This window comes from Nilaparvata lugens, chromosome 8 (genome assembly GCF_014356525.2).
Source record: "Nilaparvata lugens isolate BPH chromosome 8, ASM1435652v1, whole genome shotgun sequence".
In the NCBI taxonomy this organism is placed as follows: domain Eukaryota; kingdom Metazoa; phylum Arthropoda; class Insecta; order Hemiptera; family Delphacidae; genus Nilaparvata; species Nilaparvata lugens.
The window spans coordinates 20,362,763-20,383,741 of NC_052511.1; the positions used below are offsets into that span (position 1 = coordinate 20,362,763).

Here is a 20,979-nt window from a genome sequence, read left to right on the forward strand (position 1 = left end):
ACAGATGAATTGTCCCATTCATCCAGAGATGAATAGGGACAATTTTGAGACAATAATTATCTGTCCTTAGTTGTATTGACTAGTCTAATTAGCTTACCTATTAGTACAATATAGAGAAAAGATAGCACGAAAAAATATAACATAAGAAGATATCTCATGATATAGGGTTTATGTTCACGAAGCTATGTGACGCTGGTAGTATCTCATGCTGTGCCGTTAATACATTCTCATCCGGCCAAGACAGTAATAATCGACAATAGTCGACAGTAATCGATAATAATAAAATAAACAATTCTTCATATCACTAGACTATGATTATTTCCACACGGTTTGACATGACAGTAACATTTTGAACATAAATGCCCTATATCATGAGATATCTTCTTTATGTGAGTAGCTTTAAATGATAGCATAGTGATATGAACTATTGTATTGCGATGCTGCATGCCCAAGTTTTTCGATCATTTTTCATTTTTCTAGACTTGCAGGAACTATTGTTGACGAATTTGGTTGGCAGTAAATATTCATGATCTCTATTGTCGTCTAAATAATAAAAATTGATGAGTAGAATGATAATTTCTTCCTGTCTCTTTGCGTATGCCTGATTACCACTTAAGTGAGATCAAACTCACTTATCTCAATATTCCCAAGTCGAGGATGTAAATAACCAACAAACATCTACATATAAATTTGAAACTTTATTAAACTTTTAAATTTTTACGAAAATCAACAAAATACAGCCACAAATCTTAGGTCTAGAATGGAGGGTGGGGAATCGTGCATTGTCGTCCGTCCTCTCACCAATCAGAAGATAAGGGGGCTCGGATATCGATTCTGATTGGCTGCTGGAGAGGGCGGAGACAAAATTGTCGATTCACGATGATTGGTTGTTGAGCATTCGTATAGCTTAGAGATCTACCACTTATAACTGCAACAATATCGAAGACATTGCTCAGTGTAGAAGCGAACAGTTCACAAATTCATGAATGATAGTACATACAGTACAGTATTTGATTTAGCTTTGTCACACACTACATTTATCCAATAGAACTATATTTATACATCATCTTAAAATCTCTAAAGTCGGTAACACTCAGTTTTACATACTAAATAATCAGCATGCTTCCTTACAATAAACTATTTCACAATAATTTACAATGACTCTTCGAATATATATATATTACTTTGACAGCAAATAATCAAATATATTTATTTTACAAATTCTATAATGAAAGCTATATATACACCAACTCAATAGTCTCTTTTTGTCGGAATAAACATGCAAAAATGTTTCAAATCTATTTTACAAGTACAGGTAATATAGTAGTATATTTTCTATTTAAACATATTCATGATAACAATTTATTCATATGCATAAATTTTTATATACATTCAGCTTGGTAACTTCCTTTTAAGTAAACACAGTATAAAGGTACATAATCAACCAATACGGAACATTGGGAGAGTCTAATTTGATGTAGATAGAAATAAAAAAATATCAACGTTTTCGTTTAAGATGATGATATAGTTTGAATATTATCTATTTACATTATTTACAACACTTAAACAGAATTTTTTACAGTTAAACTTGAATAATATTTATTTTATTGGATTTTGAGTTGATTTTGTACAAAAATAGTTGATGTTTACAAGTCCTTAGTGGATATGAAACTTTCGAAGCGTAAATGAGAGCTAGAAAGATTCAATTAAGCTCAAGAGTTTTCAGTGTAGGATTAATTGATTTTATTGGCTTCAGTATTATTAATTGAGTAGAATTCTACTGTGTTACATTATTAAAATAAAGATTCCTGTCCAGATTTTTCCATCCCAACGTTTAATTCAATATTTTTGTGTTTAAGACTTGATGCCTTTTTTACAACTATAAAATCATTGATTCAAATATGATTTTCATAAATTCGGTTTTTGGACACCTAAATGTGTTATATTTTGGATTTTTCAATTGTAAAGTTTTCATTATCACCCAAGCATTCAGCTTAGTTTCTTATTAAAATTGATGAAATAAATTAATGACAAACATTTTTTACCTAGAATTGATATGATTCGTGAGATAGAGCTTCTAAAACTGATATAGGCCATTATTGGAAATTTTGGGTAGGTAAAAAGTTACTGTAGAAACTTGGATGTGAACGTTAAAGTGATTTCGTAATTCCTGATATACTCGCTCGCTCATCATTTAGGCTAATAGTATCCAAAATATGACAACTCTTCTATTTTATATATTTCCATTCCATTCCATTGTTGAATTTTTAGGCTTATTTCAACTTCTGACTTTTATAGAGTTCAAATTACTGTAATAAATTGATGATCTCTACCTCGAATACAATACACAAGCTCATATGCTCTGTTAGGCCCACTTTAATAAGAGAAATATATAATAATAAACTTTCTAAACCATATCGTTCTTTGCAGTATACAATAACATACGGGCTTCTTCCATTCAATACAAGCCATTTTTGGTAGAGAGAATTCAAAAATTCGAATCAGAGTAGATTTACTTGACAATTTCAACAATACTTCTAGTTTTTCAATTATACAATTACCGTAATCCTTAAGATATTGCCTGAAACAAAATTATGTTCAGCTAAACAATAACTATTAACCTTATGGTTGTCTTGCAAATTTTTCGATTGAAATATTTTACTGAAGGAAAACAAATAATGTGTCCAAGGTGTTGAAGCTCCATCTCTTTCTGTCAGCCATCTTGATTGCAACTTTCATGGTAATTTGGACCTGGAACAGAAAATGAAAAAAACACTTATATTTTTATAAGATCGTTTGATTTATCAACAAAATTAGAATATAGAATACGTTTTGAGCAATAGTCTGTTTTTCTTTTTTGACTATTGTATTGTTCGCTCTATTCAATAAATAAATGAATAAATATTGAAGACGAAATAAGACAGGATTGAAGACAATACGCTATTCATTGTTGACTTGCTGACGTTGAATATTGTTGAATTGTTGAATTGTTGAATTGATTAATGGAGTATTAAGACGTAGACCCGGTTGTACATACGGTTGTACTACGTCTTTTAAATTCTACCGCGATTAAATGACGTCATCGCAGTGTAATCCGATTCGCTCATTGGTTATCCTAGAATTATTTCCGTTAGACGATGGAGTTCAACCGCGTTAAAATTTGATAGAAGTAGGAGCAACCAGAAGAAGACCATTGGAAAGATAAATCGGGATTTAAATAAATTTATGGCGAAACGTGAAACCGTTGGAAATCATCATATATAAACAAAATACAGTATAAAACAAGAAATTTTAAAACCATTAAAAGAACATAAAACAACATGGAACTATAGAAAGTGAAAGAAAACATTGGTAACGGAAATAAACGTCCAAACAACAATAATCTATCATAATAACTGCTGCTTTTCCTCATATCAGTACTGTACTCAGTGACTAAACTTGATATGAGAAAAAAATCAGTTTTTCACCACAATTTAACTACCTACTTTTCTCGTCGGAAACTTCCCTTTACAAACAAAACTATTTGAAATATCTCATAAATTATTGGTGGTTTCCCTATTTTCATGTCCTTAATCAGATAAAGTGCATACGATGTTGACTTTATGGAATCATTCGCAAACAAATAAAGCAAATGATAGGCTCAACAAATCAAGATCGACGCTTTGTAAGAGAAACGGTCCATAAAAACGTTTTGCCAATTTTCCCTTACGACATTATTTTCCCCAAACATAGTGATATTTATTCCTCCTTACTCTTCCAATTTATTCTCATCCTATTCAATATTTATCTTGTTCATCATCACCATAACCATCATCATCTTCATTCCCTAAAAAAAGAGATTTTTCTTGTTCTCTCTACATCATTCTACTCTTGTCTCTCTCTCTTTTTCTCTTTCTCTAATGTAATGTATTTTAATGTAAATTAGTGTATAAGCCAGTAAGTATTGTAACATACATGAATAAAGAAATCTAATCTAATCTAATCTCTCTCTATCTCGTTGGAATTCACGTTTTTCATGATCCTCAAATAGTTCTTCCTCTAACATTCTAACATTGTCCCTTACAATGTTATTCCAAGGGAATTTCGAATCGTTTGATTCCAAGTTCACTCATTAGTGTGACTCAGTTCAACCAACAAACAGCACTGAAGATGATGCCTCCCTTCCATTTAGTGCATTGAAACTTAAGTTTGGCTCAAGTAAATCATGTGGAACTCATGGAGAAATTCCACAATATCTTTGTTTATAGTGAAAATTTTACTCATTAAGTTCTCTACCATTCATATTTGGCTCATTTAGTGATCTTCTATTAAATTTTCGACTCTTCTTTACTCAAAAATCATTCGCCTTATTCTCTTCTTCTTATTTATGCTCTCTTCTCTTCTTTTCTTACTTCTTCTTTTTTTTCTTCCTTCTTCGTTTGTGTCCCCACTTTGTTTCTCCTTTTCCTTCTTTCTCCTAAAACATATTCTACGTCATATAGTGCGATTATCAATTTATTATTCGAAACTTAGCATTTATCCTATCTTTCACTAGAATCATATCATTCAACTTCCATAAGAATACAATATTATATCTTATCATTCTCTCACAAACTTTATTATTTTTTCCCCTGACCCACAATCATTATATTATATCGGAGTTTTCCTGGCTTTGTTCAGAACTATTTTACAACGTATCTCACCTGAATCAAACTATTTTGTTGTCCATAACAATCTTCCATTATAGAATGTTCCTCTCTATAATCTTATCTGTCATCTCTATCGAGTCTGTTTTGATTCCCTGTTTTCTTTTCGCCTCCCTTCCATTTTCTTCTCCACCTCCTCAATTTCAATCCATTGAATTGTATCTCAATTTCACCGTTTGGGTCAACTCCTGTGGATATGACTCTTGAGTTGTGAAATCGCTTCCCGGTGGTTCGGAACCCATCTAAAACTGTAGGTCCATTCATCTCTCATTACCCACGTACAAGCATGGTGCTCATGTGGGCACCACCCTCAGAAAAAAGTAATCCTTCTACAGTGAAGGCAGTAAGAATCTACAGCAGGAATCTTCACATCCTCCACTAGGCAATTATTTCTTATCTACTCGATTTTCCCTCATTATCTTGTTTTCAGAATTAATTTTGCTATAGAATGTTTCTATGTCTCTTTCCTGGTCTGTTATAAATCTCCCATCTTTTCCAACTCTACTCCTCTTTTTCCTCGCCATCTCTCCTCCATTCTCTCGTTTCTCTTCTCAATATATCTTCCCATCCTTTTCGAATATCTTCTCCTCTTTTCCTTTTCTACATTTTCTTATTTTCGTTCACCAATTCCCATCATAATCGAACCCCCAACTCTTCCCAAAACACAATAAATCAATAGACAAGGGACAGTATCAACAGACGTTGCAAGACTTATCACCTAACGATGGAGATTATCTTGTTTGCGGACTTGAATAATATGTCCCAATGGATGAAGAGTGTCCAATAAATCAATTCCCTCACTTGGCTTCGTTATAGAAGCTGATTAGATCTCCAAGGACTGGTGGTCTACTGAATGTACTAAGTGAATTTAGTGGATCTCCGATGTGGAAAGTCTCTTAGTAGGATGTGAGAATTCTTGTAAAATGTCAAAATTTATATCTTCTTCAGCATTTAACACGTGCAAGTTTTGTAGAGGCTAACATTACTGATATAAACGCTCAAGGAAATTAGCTAGCTCAATTGAGCACAATTATTGAGAAATCAGCTAGCTTAAATCAATTATATACACTGAATTTCAATTCAATTGAATTGATTTCTCTCTCAGTTGAATACATAATATACAAATACAAGTGCATTTGCTGTCATTAAATTATGCTGTCACTCTATCATAATTTTTTTAATAACTTTCAAGCCTCAAATTTCAATTTCTTCAATTTGATTGTGGAGTGCATTGAATAATCTCATTCCCATATGATAAGATCCATTCTACAGCAGACAAAACCTAAGAGTTGGGTTTGCAAAACCTCTAGACCTGGTATCTTGAGGATGATTCACCTGATTTACTTCAAATTATATCCTTCTATTCTTGACGGCTTGATTTTGATGGGAGCGGGATGGTTTTTAATCCGTGATTGAAAGGTTAAAATCGTCGATGTCATTGTCATACGATTCACAGTGGTGTGCGCAATGCTATAGTCTAGTTTCTGACGGAGCTAAAATTTAAATTTCTCCTAACCTGTGCTGAAACGTCAAGCCACAGATTAAAGGAAAACAACATTGTTCTCTTTGTTGACATTGACAATGTTACAATTTTCTCTGCTCAAACATAGATGATCCAACATTTTGTATACGAAAGATAACAATCAAAGATTTGATATGTTTTGTATACAAAGACAACAATTTATTAGTCATCGTAATTCGTTTATGGAATTAATCCGATCACAACCGATATATATTCACGAAACAAGAACCCCAAATCCCCTCTATCCATCTGTGGTGCACTGTTTGTTTCTCGGCTGACTCAATAATTCTCTGTGAACTGAGCTAGCCGAGGTAACCCAATAATGGAGAGAGACTCCCTTACACCGGCAAGTCACGAGTGGATTTAGCTTTAAAGCTTTAAAGCCAGCAGCAGTGGCAAAGCTAGAAAGTTAAGCAGAGCATTACAAATAGGATCAAACAGTAAACGATTGAGGATGGTGGAGTATTATCATTTTACAGTCTTTGATGCGGTTTCTGGTTGCCTTGTTGTTCGGTGGAAATCCCTCCCCCCTCCGTGGACCCCCTCCTGACACCACCCTGGGAATCCCCTCCTGCCATGTCACGTCCAAAGCAATAAGATTTATGACCAGCAGAGGGGAGCGAATTTTGGGACCTTGTCTCTCTGAGTGAGTATGGATGAGTTATCAAAATTATGATGTGATGGGTTGTATGGCACAAAGCCAGGGTCTACAGATCTTTAAGAGGTATAGTTTTGGGTGGATTTGTTAATTCGACTTTGTTCAAGTTCTTGGAATTTCTCCAATGTACTCATTATTATCAAGTCAATTATGAACAATTGAGTTGTTGAAACGATTTGATCTTCATCGTCTGTATATGGACACAGTGATTGAAGAATGATGATAATCATGAATGATAAGCGATGAAAAGATGATCGTTTCAATCAAGATCGAATGATGAAATGATAAGGATATGATAAAACTATTATATTATAGACAACATTTTCAATGGAATTCTCACAAAGTACAGATAATACAACTCAGATTATTCAGAAATTGTGATCCGGTGATATTCTTTTCATGAAGTTTATTCCTGTCTTCCATTGATCGAAATAGGTATTACGAACCAATAATAATAGAGAACCTACAATTCTGATAATGAAGAATATGAGTTTTTTCGAATTCCGAATTATTCCTAATGATGAACACCCCAATTATGACATGGACAACCATAATAATTAACAATAATGATCATTCTTCAACACTGATCACAATACCCTATCAAGAGAAAATCATCTGTGCCATATTTGGAAAAAAACTTGAGCCAAGTTTGATTTTGTTGCCTAGAAACCTATAACAGAAGCAAATCAGAACAACCAGACTGAACTCGACTTATTTGAATACAATCCTGAGGGATTGATTGGAAGGTGATAAGAATGACGTGAGCTTTGATTTGTATTTTTCAAATCCTGTTCTCCAGTCACGGCTGGTAAAATTGTTTTTGTATATGTATTTTGGACATCAAAGCATATTTGGATGTAACCAAAGATCTGAAAAGATTATTGTGTACTGAGGAAGAAACTTATTGACTTTGAAGACCAGCTGTAAGATAGAAAGAAGAGTATTGGATTGCAAGGGCCAAAAAAGATTCCAAGATGGGCAGATACGTTGAAAACCAGACTCAAGACACAGGAAAGCCCATTGATCAGCGATAGAGGGAGAGGAAGGGCTTAAAAAGAGAGAATGAGAGAAAGAAGAAAAACAGGCTGAAAAAAGCTTCACATCGCTATCGAATAAATCTTACGCTTTCAAGTTTCACGCGTGTGGAATGAAAATAAAAAAAATGAGATTAAATAATTATGTAGAAGCATCTTCAAGACTTGAAAGCAAACAAAAAGAAAATCTAAAAAAATAAAAATACAGAAAATGACACAAAATATATTTCTTGTTGACAGTGGTAGTGTGGCTCCAGTTTGAAGTAGGTCCTCTCCCATTTAATTTACTGTCGAAATCTTCGACCAATGAAATTCAAATTTTGAACAATACTATTGGATCTATTCTACATCAAGAGCGTTGGCCAACTATAGTCGGAGAGATATTACTTTTAACGCGACTCTCACTCGAAGACAGAGAGGGCCGATACTCTCTCCTTCACTCCCACTACCTAACAACATTCTCCCTACTCATGTGTTAGCATACAATTTGTGTGCAGCATGCTTACTCCTCTGCACTACCCTGTCCATGCAACAAACTGTGGAAGGAGAAACTGGTTTCCCCTCTTCATGTATCAAGGGTATCTATCACTTGGTTATAAATTGACTCACTCCTTCGTCCTTTTCGAGGTTATAACAGGATAACATTGAAAGTTCATAAGAAACAAATTGTAGTTGGTCATACCAGTATACCACACACCAATCACATGTCGTCGGCTTTATATATTATATTCAATTGAATTGAGAAGATTCAGTTTTGTGAGATCCTATTCTTTGCCATGTTGAATAGCCTACAATATAGGGAATCTCAGTATTTGGATTGAAATCGAATTTTAATGAGAGATGATATAGTTTATAACCAGTGTTTCATTATCAAGCCACCCAAAGTTGACTGAAAAAAATACTGTACTACTTCTGGGTGAGAGAATGTCACAATGATAATCATGAGCTAGACAACTGAGTGGTCTAGTGCATAGAGCGTAGGGACTTGGGATTAAGATTGCACGAAACTACATGCAAAACTACATTGATCTTCAAAGTTAGTCAATTTTGTTACTTTTTACAATATTTCTTATTATGAAGAAATTCAATGTATCTTATAATGCTCTATTTGATTATAGTTTATCTAAGTTGCTGTTATAAAAAGTGTGCCTGCCTATAGTGGTACATAATAATTATGAAAATAAATAAATTATTTATACCCTTAAACAATGCTCTTGCAGCTTTTTTAAGCAGCTTCTTCCCCCAAAATGTCCCAGTAGTTATGATCAACGGGAATATTTGGAGAAATGGTGTTAGCCTATATTGCATAGGAAATTATTCGATTGCGCTTGTATTATGGGACTCAAATAGCCTAATCATTTTTGAAATATTTAGGCTAGGCTAATAGTGGAAGAATTCAATTTCAAACCATATTTCAATTATCCATATTATACCTAAAATTATTGGGATAGCATAACCTTATGTAAGAAATTCGGTTTGCAGTGAATTTTATCTCCTAAAAAGACAGATATTATTATGAATTAATAAATCTCAAATTTGAGTATCAATATAGCGTCTGTGTAGAATGATACAGTATCATGAGGTAGAGGTTGGCTACGTATCATCGTATCAGTAACCGTTGCCACCGCTATCTAGCAGCTTGATCTACAACTACATTAAGCTTTTCCCTACTCGATATTCCGTAGGTGCAACTTTTATCAAGGTATTTTAATAATGTCGTGGAGTTTTTATCGATATCTTCCATGAATAATAATTTCTTGATAGGTAATGAGTATTCAGTGTAGATTTCAGTGCAATGACCATACAGTTTGTTGCTAAAAACGTAATTTTCATGTGCTGCCTCTCGCTACAGTAATGTGGAAGCATGAGCATAACTAAGAATAACTTTTTCTTTATTTATTTATGTAATTATTTATCTTCTATCTTTTTTTTGGAGAATCATTATGATTAAGAACCATCGAAGTTCTTTCATGATGATTCATAATTCGTTGAATCTAAATAGATAGGATGGGAAGTTGTTGAGAATGTTGGGATCACTTTACTGTTCATTTCACTGCCAATGCCGCGACCCGTTCGATTAAACCTGTCAGCTTTTATAACTAATATTAGTAGTTCTGTGAACAGTAGACGTCGCTTATTTACAAACCACACCCTTTTATACTCTCCATCAGAGTAAATCCTGTCTGTATGTCGTGTCTTATGATTATATGTTCCGCGTTTACGGCGATACGCAGCTATAGATTTTCATGAAATTTGACAGGTATGTTCCTCTTTTGAATTTTGCGTCGAAGAATATAATATAGGCTATAGTAATAATAATATATATAATAATATATAGACTTTTTTAAATTTTGTATTTTAAGGATAATACAAAAGAAAAGGAGTTTCCTTCGAACGCCAATATTACCGTAAAAATCAGACTATACAATTTATTATTCATCAACTGTCATAAATCAATTGTCGAGTGGATTATTAATTGCATGCAATGACGCATGCAATTAATATCTCAACAGTTGATGGGTGAACGATTCTTCTCAAAGAGTCTGAAATGATCGGTTCTTTTTAATTAGTGTGATCCGGATCACCTTGTTTACCTGACTGTTCCGTTAAATTTGACCAAACGACACATCTCTAGTTAAAACTTAATTCCAAAGAAGGACGAAATTAGTGAAAGCTTAAAATTCACCATGTCTTCTCAATATTTTATTTAGTTTCATTACTTTTAACGTACCGTTGGTAATAGTAATGATCCTTCAGGCTAAAGAGCTCGCTTCAGGCGTTCAGGGTATTGACGCCTTATGGCAGGATCTCTGATGAAGTTTTTTGCATGTTGATTCAATCCTTGCTGCTATTGGAGTTGAGTTTGTTTGATATTCGAGTAATTACAAAAATCTTTTCATCCATGCGATGAATGAGATTACTCCCTAAATGTTGATTTGTTATCGTGATCGTTTTCTAATGACGTTTCAACAGTGCTTCTTGAATGTTGATGGGAACGAGTAACTGAAGTTAATTAAGCGTGTTAACAATTCTCTAAAAGTTGGTACCTATTCGTTTCACAGTTCCATTCCTGAGTGTCAGTATCCAAATCGTTCTAGTCTGTTGATTTCACGGGGAGATGGAAATTCCGTTTCAGTTACATTATTTGTATTCGAAATATGAAAACGGAAATCTGTCTGAGAAAGAAGGAGTCACTATACTGTCGTGAACTGTCGGCTCACAGCTTGAATGAATAATATTAATAATATTCCTGCTTCCTTTTTGAAATTTCGTTTCGCTGCCGCTGCTGTTATGTCTTGGAAATTAGTTTTGTGCTGAACTGAGGTAGATTGAATTTGCTGATGGCAGCAAAAGACGGCATGAGAGACGGTTCATTATAACGGGGACTGCTGACTGCTGTTCAGCTGTTGTGTCTTGTGGAGAATAATAGTGATAAGTAAGGAGGAAAAAGATTGAGGAAGAAAGGGGGATAGAGATTAGTTGAAATGAGAATTATTCATTTCTTGAATAGAAAGTATGGTGAAAGTATTTATGTGTTGAAATGATAGAGAAAGAAAAGATGGATTGATGAGTAAAGTGAGGTGAATAATGAAATTAAAAAATACATAAATTAATTTATAAAATTGATAAACATACAATAAAAAAAAAAATAAAAATCTTTATTGTTCCCAAAAACATAATTACATGACAATGGTTATACAAAAAGTAAAATACAAAATAATACTATATTCAAAATTAATAGAAAAATTTTCACAACAATCAAATGATCTAATAAGTAATATCTTCTTAATCAAGTTATATAAAGTACCGTAAATAATTTGAAATTGAATTGATGTAACGACAATAGTTTGAATAATAAGTGGTAATCGTGGGAGGGGTGTCTTTGTGGGGGGGGGGGTGCCTAGGGAATGCTATGCTAATAGATATTCAATAGAAAGAGACTGTAGTTAAATGAAATGTGTCTGAGTGCAATGTGAATAGTTTGAAAAAGGAGTAGGTAGTAGGAGCAGTATGCCGTGTGGCGAGATTAAATATGAAAACGTAAAATATGATGGAGAAAAGAATGAGATGTAGGCCTTAATAATGGGTGTAATGACAATAGTTAAGAAGAAGAAGCTAGGAGGTAGGAGTAAATGGTCTTTTCACAAATTATAATGCTAACCGAGGAGATAGTGAAGAAGAGAAGAAAGAAAAGTTTGTTGAGGAGTATAGAGGGTGTAAAGAGAATTGGTTGAGTAAGATGAAGGATATCGAAGTAGAAAAGAAAGACGAGGAATGAAATGAGGTGAGAATTGTGGTTTAGATTGGACTGACTGAGAGATCTGTTGGGGTGGTGGATGAAAAATCGAAAATAGAAGAGTTAAAGAGAAGAAGAAAAGACGAAAAAATCAGACGAAGAGATGATGAAGGGAGGAGTAGAATAATGGAAATGGAGAAGGGGAGAAATAAATGGAAGACGAAGAGAATCAGTGGAAGGTAGAAATTGAAGTTGATTTGAATAGCAGTGGATGAGTACAAAGAGGTTTATGGGAAAGAGGAAAGAATATTACTGAGGAAGATGTAGAATGATATAAAAGGGAAAAAATGGATGGAGAAGAAGAAAGAGAAGATGAAGGAGAAGAAAAATTAAAAGAAAAAACCGCTGATTTCGCATTCATCAATTAATCCTCCATGATATTTTGATTTCCTTCAAAATTATAATATGAGAACAGTTTTCTGAAAGAGGTTTGGGAGAGAAGGTAGGCATAATATATGAAGTGGGCGTATAAGAAGAACACTGAGAAGGAAGGAAAAGAAAAAGGTAGGAAAGGAAAAAGATGCCTGGTACGGAAATAAATTTCAATAAGGTAGGTGGAAGGTATTTGTAGCTTGAACAAGGGACGTGAAGAATGAATGGCCCACCTTGAGCTTGAAACGCTGACTTGACAAATTTTCGGAGCGCAACAAATATGGCGACCACAATGATGAGCTTCCTCTTTATATTCTATTCTCTTTTATGTTCTATACTTCCTTTCTCCAATCATTTGCCTCTTGTTTGCTTGCTTCAGTGGAAATTGCCACCATTCGCGTGACAACACCCTCAAGTTCAACGTTAAGCTCCTTTTCAAGAGCTTTAATAATGTAAGCTTTCAAGATGTTTTGTATGGGATGCCTGTTAAAATACACGTGCATTGAACATGTGGTCTTCTTGAAGGCATTCAAGGCTTATTGAAGACTTCAAAACACAACACAGAAGGAGCAAACGTGTATATATGTAGACTAACTTAAGTACTCCACAGTGAAAACTTCAGTCACTAACACTACAATAAAAGATTAAGATTAATTTCAACCTTAGATGATTAATTGTAATGCAAAATAATAATGTTATATTTGATGATAGTTGTAGTTTTGAAGAGCTGTCTTGTCTATTCAACTTTTTTTGAGCAAGAATAACTCAAATGAAGCACCATATGCTTTCGCTTGAATATGTTCCTTTTAGATATTAAATATTTTTACAAGAAAAAAATACTATGAATCATATTTTCTAGAATAAGCAACTTAAATTCGTTCTATGTCACTAGGCTATCAGGCTCATGAAATCCCATTCAAGTAATATATAATAGAAAATTGTGTTGTAAATGAAAGACTTCAATTCAATTTTTAGCCTAAATCTAATCAATTCAAACAATAATATATTCAGTACTAATTCTGCAGTGGTCTATAAATCAGTAGGCTATTACATCTTTTGAGACTATACTGTAATCTCCTCCTACTTTCATACATTCATCCTCTTTCACAATAGTTTGTAATAGTAACTTATATTATAGTTATATTTCAATATATTGACTGTTTTATTGTAAAACATCAGCGTTTTTATTATTCTAATATAGGTGTAACAAAGGTTTCAACTGTTGTATGGTAGTGAACCGTGATTATTTTGGTATATGAAGGTGTAACACCTTCTCTACAGTTAAGCTGTGGTATATTTTTCGGGCCAGGCCTGAATCAGGGTAATTTATACAGAGTGACAGAGATATCTGCCATCTTGGCGTTTACAATTCATGAATAATAGACGATGAATAAAGGAGGAAGTCACATGCTACATCATGCGTGAAATCCACTTTGAAACTCTTGTCTTGCTGCTCATAAAGAAGAGAAGGAGAACTCCATGGATAAGTAAGAGAGGAGAAGAGGGAGAGAATGGATTAGGAGATAGCATAATGGATGAGAGGCTGGCGAAAGAGATATCTCAAGCTAAAGATCTTTCTTGGAAGAAAAATATAGATTGCAAGAGATTTTTATTCATTGATGCTGATTATAGAGGGGTTGTTCATATTTATCTTCACTTCCATTATTTCAAACTCCTTGGCCTTGGCAACTGATTTTATTAAGCGTCAAAAAACAAAACAATATAAAGTCACAAAAGTAGAATGGAGAAATTGGTATTTACAATATAAAATATAATCTTTTTGAGAAGAATCTTGCGAATCACAAGTGAGAGACAAATTAAGATGTAACAAGGCAATAGAAACAGAGATTCTCATCAATGCATCGAACAGAGAGAGCATCCAATGTAACAAACTGCTTGTAAAAGAGTGAGGCTAAAAATTGAGAGACTGGCCACAAATAGGACAAGGAAATAGACTACATGAATGGGAGAAATGGTAATACGAGAGATATGAGACAATGATAAGGGTAGAATGTTCGAGACGTTCTCAACAAAGTATATTTTTCAGACAAAAGTCATTTTCAACACGACATCCTTATAGAAATTAGTTTTCTCTCTTCTTTTCTGAGTCAGCCTGTTAACGCATATTCCTCATCACACTTTTTTTTTAATTTATCACTTGTCATGGCTAAACAATGGTAAGCATAGACAGTAGTCACGTACATTAAAATTTAAACATTCATTTACAAAGTAAGACTAGATAAATTTTTAAAATTGTGAAAATATAATATTTGAAAACTTATAAATAATATGTCAGTTAAAACTCATACTTATATAGAAACAATAAAATCTGGAAACATTAACATTGCACTCGAAAGTAACACGATAGATTCTTAATACATTTTTTCAGTCATATTTTGTTTATCTCTAATCAGCTTATTAGGGATTGCCAACTATAGGGACACTGGGCTATCAACCAGATTTTCAGTCTTGTCCTGAAAACTGTCAGTGTTTGAGCCTCTTTCAAGTGGTTCGGCAACGAATTAAATACTTTCTTACCCATATGCTGTGAGCTAGATTTTTTGTAAAAGATCGTTCTGTGTGGCTCTATTCTCAACGCACCTCTGGATCTTGTGTTATGATCATGGATATTTGACCCTGTTGTCCAATTTGTCTTGTATTTGAAGGCAAAGATAGATGCGTAGTTTTACTTTTTGTGTAGTTGAGAAGTTGATATTGTGGTGATTATTCAATAGATGCGTAGCCTAATACATATAAAGAGCAGGGACAGTCATTATTGCCGCTGATCGGAGGAGAGAACGGCATGAGGATCTCGGTGGCTTTCTAAATATAATTAGAATTATTCTCCTTTGCGCCCTAAAGACCGGCAGAGAGTTTCCTGAGCCAACCCCCCCCCCACCACAAAAAAGTATTCCATAGGACAGTAGAGGCTCGAAGTATCCATGGTAGGCAGTGACAACTGCCTCTCGGTCGAGCATACTAGAAAGCCGTGACACCAGAAAAGCTGCAGAATTCAGTTTTTTCAGGAGTGAATCAATGTGAACAGTCCATGACAAGCCCTGGTCAATTGCCAGTCCCAAGAAACCGGCAGAAGAGGAGGACTGCACATCCTCACCATCTATACTGAATTGGACCAAGCTTGGAGGTGATCTATGAATCTGAAACTCAATAAAAGATGTTTTCGTAATATTCACCTCCAACTTATTTGCCCTGCACCAGTTGGTCACCTCACAAAGAACAGCATTTCCAGTCAACTGAAGTTCTTCTATATTTTTAGTCGTTACCAGGAAATTTGCATCGTCAGCAAAAAGAACAGACTTGGCTGAATGAACATTAGCAGGGAGGTCGTTCATATATATAAGAAACAGCAGTGAACCCAGTATTGAACCCTGTGGAACTCCCATTCCTATAGGACAAAGCTTATATATAAATTTAGCATTCATAACTGCACCCTCCATACCCTCAATCTCCACAACTTGGCTCCTCCCACTCAGATAGGATCTTATCAGAGATGGGCAGTTACCATGGATTCGGTACCTCACGAAACCACACACACTCACTCTTTATCCTCCTTCAAGTTTCTTCTTCTTCTTCACAACTCAGCGGTTCTCTCCACTCATTTACTCTCTCTCAGCGTCTGGTAAGATTCACATAATTTTCTACACTCAATCTCCAACATTATCTACCATTGCTGCTCTTTCATCCGAAATCTTCTGCTTTCTCCACTTTCGAACAATAAGCATGCTTTGTTTTTTGTAATTTCATTCAGCCTTTATACTCTTTGCTCTAACCCATATTCTTTCCTTTCAAATGCCTTCATTTTCCAGTTCTCCTATTAGTTCCCTTTATTCTGCATGGAACAGGCCACTTTTAGTTTATTCTCTCAAGGTGCGTGCATAGAGAAAAGTCGCGTTGAAAATCGATGCCACTAAACAATGATGAGAACATTTGGAGCAATTGATATAGATGTTATCAATTTTCAAACTTCAATTGATTTAGAAGGTGCAAACCGAAATCCACTTATTGACCTAATCGTTCTGTTCGAAGCCCTGAGGTGCGTACAGACTTTCGCTCTGCTCCGCAACCGAACGTCACTCCAGCAGAGCGATTGATGATCGACCGGGGAGCAAGAGTGGTTCGACCGGGGAACGCGAGAAGATCTAACATCTTCCGTAACGTTCATGATGGGTGCGTGGGAGGAGCGACTGTGGTTCGATGGAGGAACGAGGGAGGTACGAGGGCGGAGCGTGCTCGGTGTGGGTTGGAAGCGCGTATATGTGTACGCAGCTTTAGAAAGAGAGACTGTCTACATCAGTATGACAACAGTCATACTTCAGCACTTCATGTACGATTTTTTATATATGTAATCAATAATATAGAAATAACTACTTAGTACCCTTTTCAAACTTTCTTTTATAAACTCTATCTATATAAGTGGCTGTATAAAAGAGTTGAAAAAAGAGTGGTAGTAAAAGTGTAGTCATTTCTATATTAATTGAACAATTATTCAATCTTGAAATACTCCAAGAAACAATAACAAATAATATTTTTCATACACGTTTGCAGGGTTACCTTGAGGTTTTCGATTTGGGAAAGAGTTCTAATCTTTTACTCTTTTTAGAGAAATATACGGTATAGTAATAATATATGAAGCGTTATACATATAAGGATTATGAGTGTTATGTGTGTTCCGAACTATTACATTATGACTCGACAATCTGCTCAAAAGCTTGTACGAGAAATGCTTGATGTGTTTTCTTTGCTAGTTTCTACGACAGGAGAATGTAGTAGGCCTACCTCGCGTTTGCAGTGCCAGAGGAAACCTATACGATCTTATTCTCTTATTATTATTTTATTTTCTCTGGCTAATAATAACAGAAGAATTTCTCGTTCACGATCATCATTCAAGAAGCACCCGTTACGATAAATTATTGTGAAGTGTTTTGGGGGTTTTACTTCTGAAATTCAACTATAAATGAACTACAACTGTTTGGAGAGTTTTATCTGAGTACATTTATCACATACTTTTCATGAGAAATAAGCTGAAAATCAAATTCCACCATTTCAGTAATCTTTCAATTGAACGTTTTTTGTAAAAAATTGGGGTGGAGCACAAACATTTTGTGAAAAAATATTTTTTGCTTTTAGACTACAACATCAAAATTTGAAGAATACCTGGAAGTTACACATCCACCATGCTAAGGTTGAACCAGGAAAAGTTGGGAAGTTGTGTGAAGACGGTGTTGAGGGATCAGTTAGCAAAGCCACAGCGGAACAACTCTGTCAAACGCGGCGAGAAATTTGCCGGACTCAACTTGATTTATGTTCTTCAAATGTGATCCCGAAGGATAAGGATCCAGGGATGCCAAGTCTCCACCGAAACTGGACTGACTGCATAATTTATCAAACACTGCCAAGCAGAGCATCCATTCTCCTGCTTGCTCTTCAACACCGATAATATTTTCTTATCCTGTCACTCTCTCACTGTCGCACGATTTTTGTCCTATTATCTCTCTTCCATCCTATCTCATTTCAACTCAATCTCTCTCACTTCCATTTTCAATTTTTTACCTACTTGTTACTACAAAACACTAGCAGCTTAATAGATACAATTTGACTGGTCATAAATAGAATGCACATTCATAATGCCCTTCCAATTTTCAACTTATTTCATTAATCGAAACCCCAGCTCAATTTTCCAGTTCGAGAAAAAAAATCCTTGGGGAGTGGGAGTGTTTTTTAGTTTTCACCACAAAAATGAGAGCCCGAGGAAAACCGTTAATTTTCCCCACGCTTTTCTTGCTTGTCAGATCTAATCCAGTGACAAGAAGATTGAAACTTTTCCGATTTTCTTCAATTGAGAGAACTGTCGATGCTCGGTTAGTTCCGAATATATCAAAATGTTCTTTTAGATAATTCATCATTCATATTGATAGAAAGAAAATTAGTTTTTTATTCTCAACTTACTTCAGGTTGTTTTCAGAATTTGGAAAACTGAGATGTGAAATGATGAATATCAAGTACTAAGAGATTTTGTGGTTTCGCTTTCCCCAGCATCTCTAGCTAGAAATGCATCAATCAATAATGTTAATGAACAATAAGATGATTCTTATATAATCTTGATCAATGACCAGCGTGCATAAGACGTTATTCAATTTTTTGAAAGAGAGTGGATCTAAACCAGTTATTCTTCAGTATTCATTCATTTATACAATAAGAACATTATTGGAATGATAGGGAGAGGAAAAATAAAGTAACCTTGTGCTATTCCTCTCCTAAATTTAGATAACGTAGCACATATTCCGGAATAGGTTGCAGCTCTTCAATTCATAAAATTCAACTCACCACTTTTCACGTGGAATATCAATTTGAATGGTTGAATAAATTGAATCAACTATCACAACATAATATTATTTGAACCAGAAATATTTCAAGATAAAACTAAAATTAGATTCATAGTGAAGAAAATATATTACTGGAGATTTTCATTAATAGATGCAGTCTTCAGAACGTGAATCTCACACCATTTAAACCTATCCATCAAATACTATAATAACCAGTAATACCTACTGGTTGAGTTCAGTAATATAAAAATTGTCGACCAATCAGGAAAAAGTAGGTGGAGTTGAGAATATTACCGGAATATCTGCTGCCATCTACTGACAGAATTCCGATTTAGACCAAAAACAGGAGTGAGTCGAACGAATAAGTTATCCAATAAGTGATTCCATTCATTGACAGAGTTTCAAATAGAGTATTTTTCACACTATTGACCAATCGGGAGAGAGTAGGTGGAGTCAAAAGTGAATTCTTGTGCAGTTATAGTTCTCAGAGTGAGAGATAAATTAAATTGTTTCATGAAATATTCGTAATTTTCCTTGTTTTCTGTAACTTTCTGTAAGTCATCTAGTCAAGAAGAGTAGTCTACAAAGATTATGAGTGAAAAATAAATTAAATTTTTTTGAAAACTCACCTGATAAAGACAATACCGCTATTCAGAATAGAACATGGGAAATTGAAAGGAGCTTCTCAAATATCTTTCTAGAAATGAAAACGTGAAACAATACCGAGATTTGAAGCTGTAATAGAACAATATTTATAGAACGCTGTCTTTTCCCAGTTTTCATCACTATCTCCAACATGACAATGAAATTTCAATTACAGTAGTCGGTGGTGGGAGTGTAGTGGGGGGGGGGGGGGTTCTGTACACGTGCCAGTAAGTTTTCCATTAAATTTTCAATTGCATTTGAGTCTCGTTTGCAACCCGGCTTTCAGGAACGTCTGCATTTCATCGTCTATTGACTTTTCAAAGCAGCGGGAAATTCTTAGACATGAAGACACGATTTCGCTTTTCTCTCAAAGACTTTGACGGAATCAGGAAACTGGTGTCGAATATTTTATTGAATTTGATGGATGCTGTTTTGCCGAGCAAGGATGGGTGAGTTCAATTCGCTACCAGGGTTTTATCTTTTTTAACACGTGTGTGTTTTGATGTTCTACTTGATATTTGAATGTTTGATTTCATCTTTTTATATGTGTGCTTGTTTGAATGTTTGCACTTGTTGTTTGAATTTGGATTGGTTTAATTTGCTATAGAGGGATTTACATCAAGTCGTCAGCATTCCTTATAAGGAGCCAGCCAGCCAGTACTGAGCATATAAGCGAATCTACAGTGAGGATTCCATCCTCTTATTTGAAAATCTGCTCACATATTATAATCAGCTGCTTTCCAAAATATCTTGCTGAGTTACTGGTTTTATTTATCTTGGATGCCAGCATTTTCCTTGTTGAATACGATATGGTGATGTTATCTTATTTGGAATTCCTTGTTTGAGTTGTTCTTGTTTGAATGCGATATGGTGATGTTATATTATTTCAAATTCCTTTTGCTTGAAGTAATTCTCTGGTACGTCACAAACACAATGTTTATATGTGTAAAAACAATAATATAGGCTACTTATAATATTAATGATCATGATGAACAAAGAAGTGATGATGTATATCTTTAATGAATTCTTAATCCTTATGTTATCTCTTTGAAGCTATATTTTTATTGAATTTCTATCTTAATGTTATCCTCAACAGATTGGAGAAGAATTTTGGAGATCCGCAAGAATGAATGAATAATTTTTATATAAAAATATAAAACTAAAAAAAAAAAAAATTACGAAAAAATAAAATGTATGTATTATTGTTAAAATTATTCATTATTCACGAAATTACATTATAATGTCGAATGTTTATAATGAACTAGGTCATAGCATGAATATTGTATCACTGATAAGGGCAGCAAAAATTTAATTATAACAATTTCGAATATAATAAGAATTGTATAGAAATATTAAATTAATAATTATTGATTCAACTGAGTCACATGGTGAATGAATCTCTTTTGCAAGTCTAAACCAATC

General features: G+C 34.3%; 1 protein-coding gene across 1 annotated transcript in view; it reads right to left on the reverse strand.

Annotated features, from left to right (window-relative positions):
• Positions 1 to 679: 679 nt before the first annotated feature.
• The window catches only part of LOC111050682 (allatostatin-A receptor), a 383,615-nt gene continuing 363,315 nt past the window's right edge, over positions 680 to 20,979 (reverse strand). Inside the window, exon 5 of the mRNA XM_039434209.1 lies at positions 680 to 2,751. The gene's annotated coding sequence lies outside the window, so the exon portion shown is untranslated. The remainder of the gene's footprint in view (positions 2,752 to 20,979) is intronic.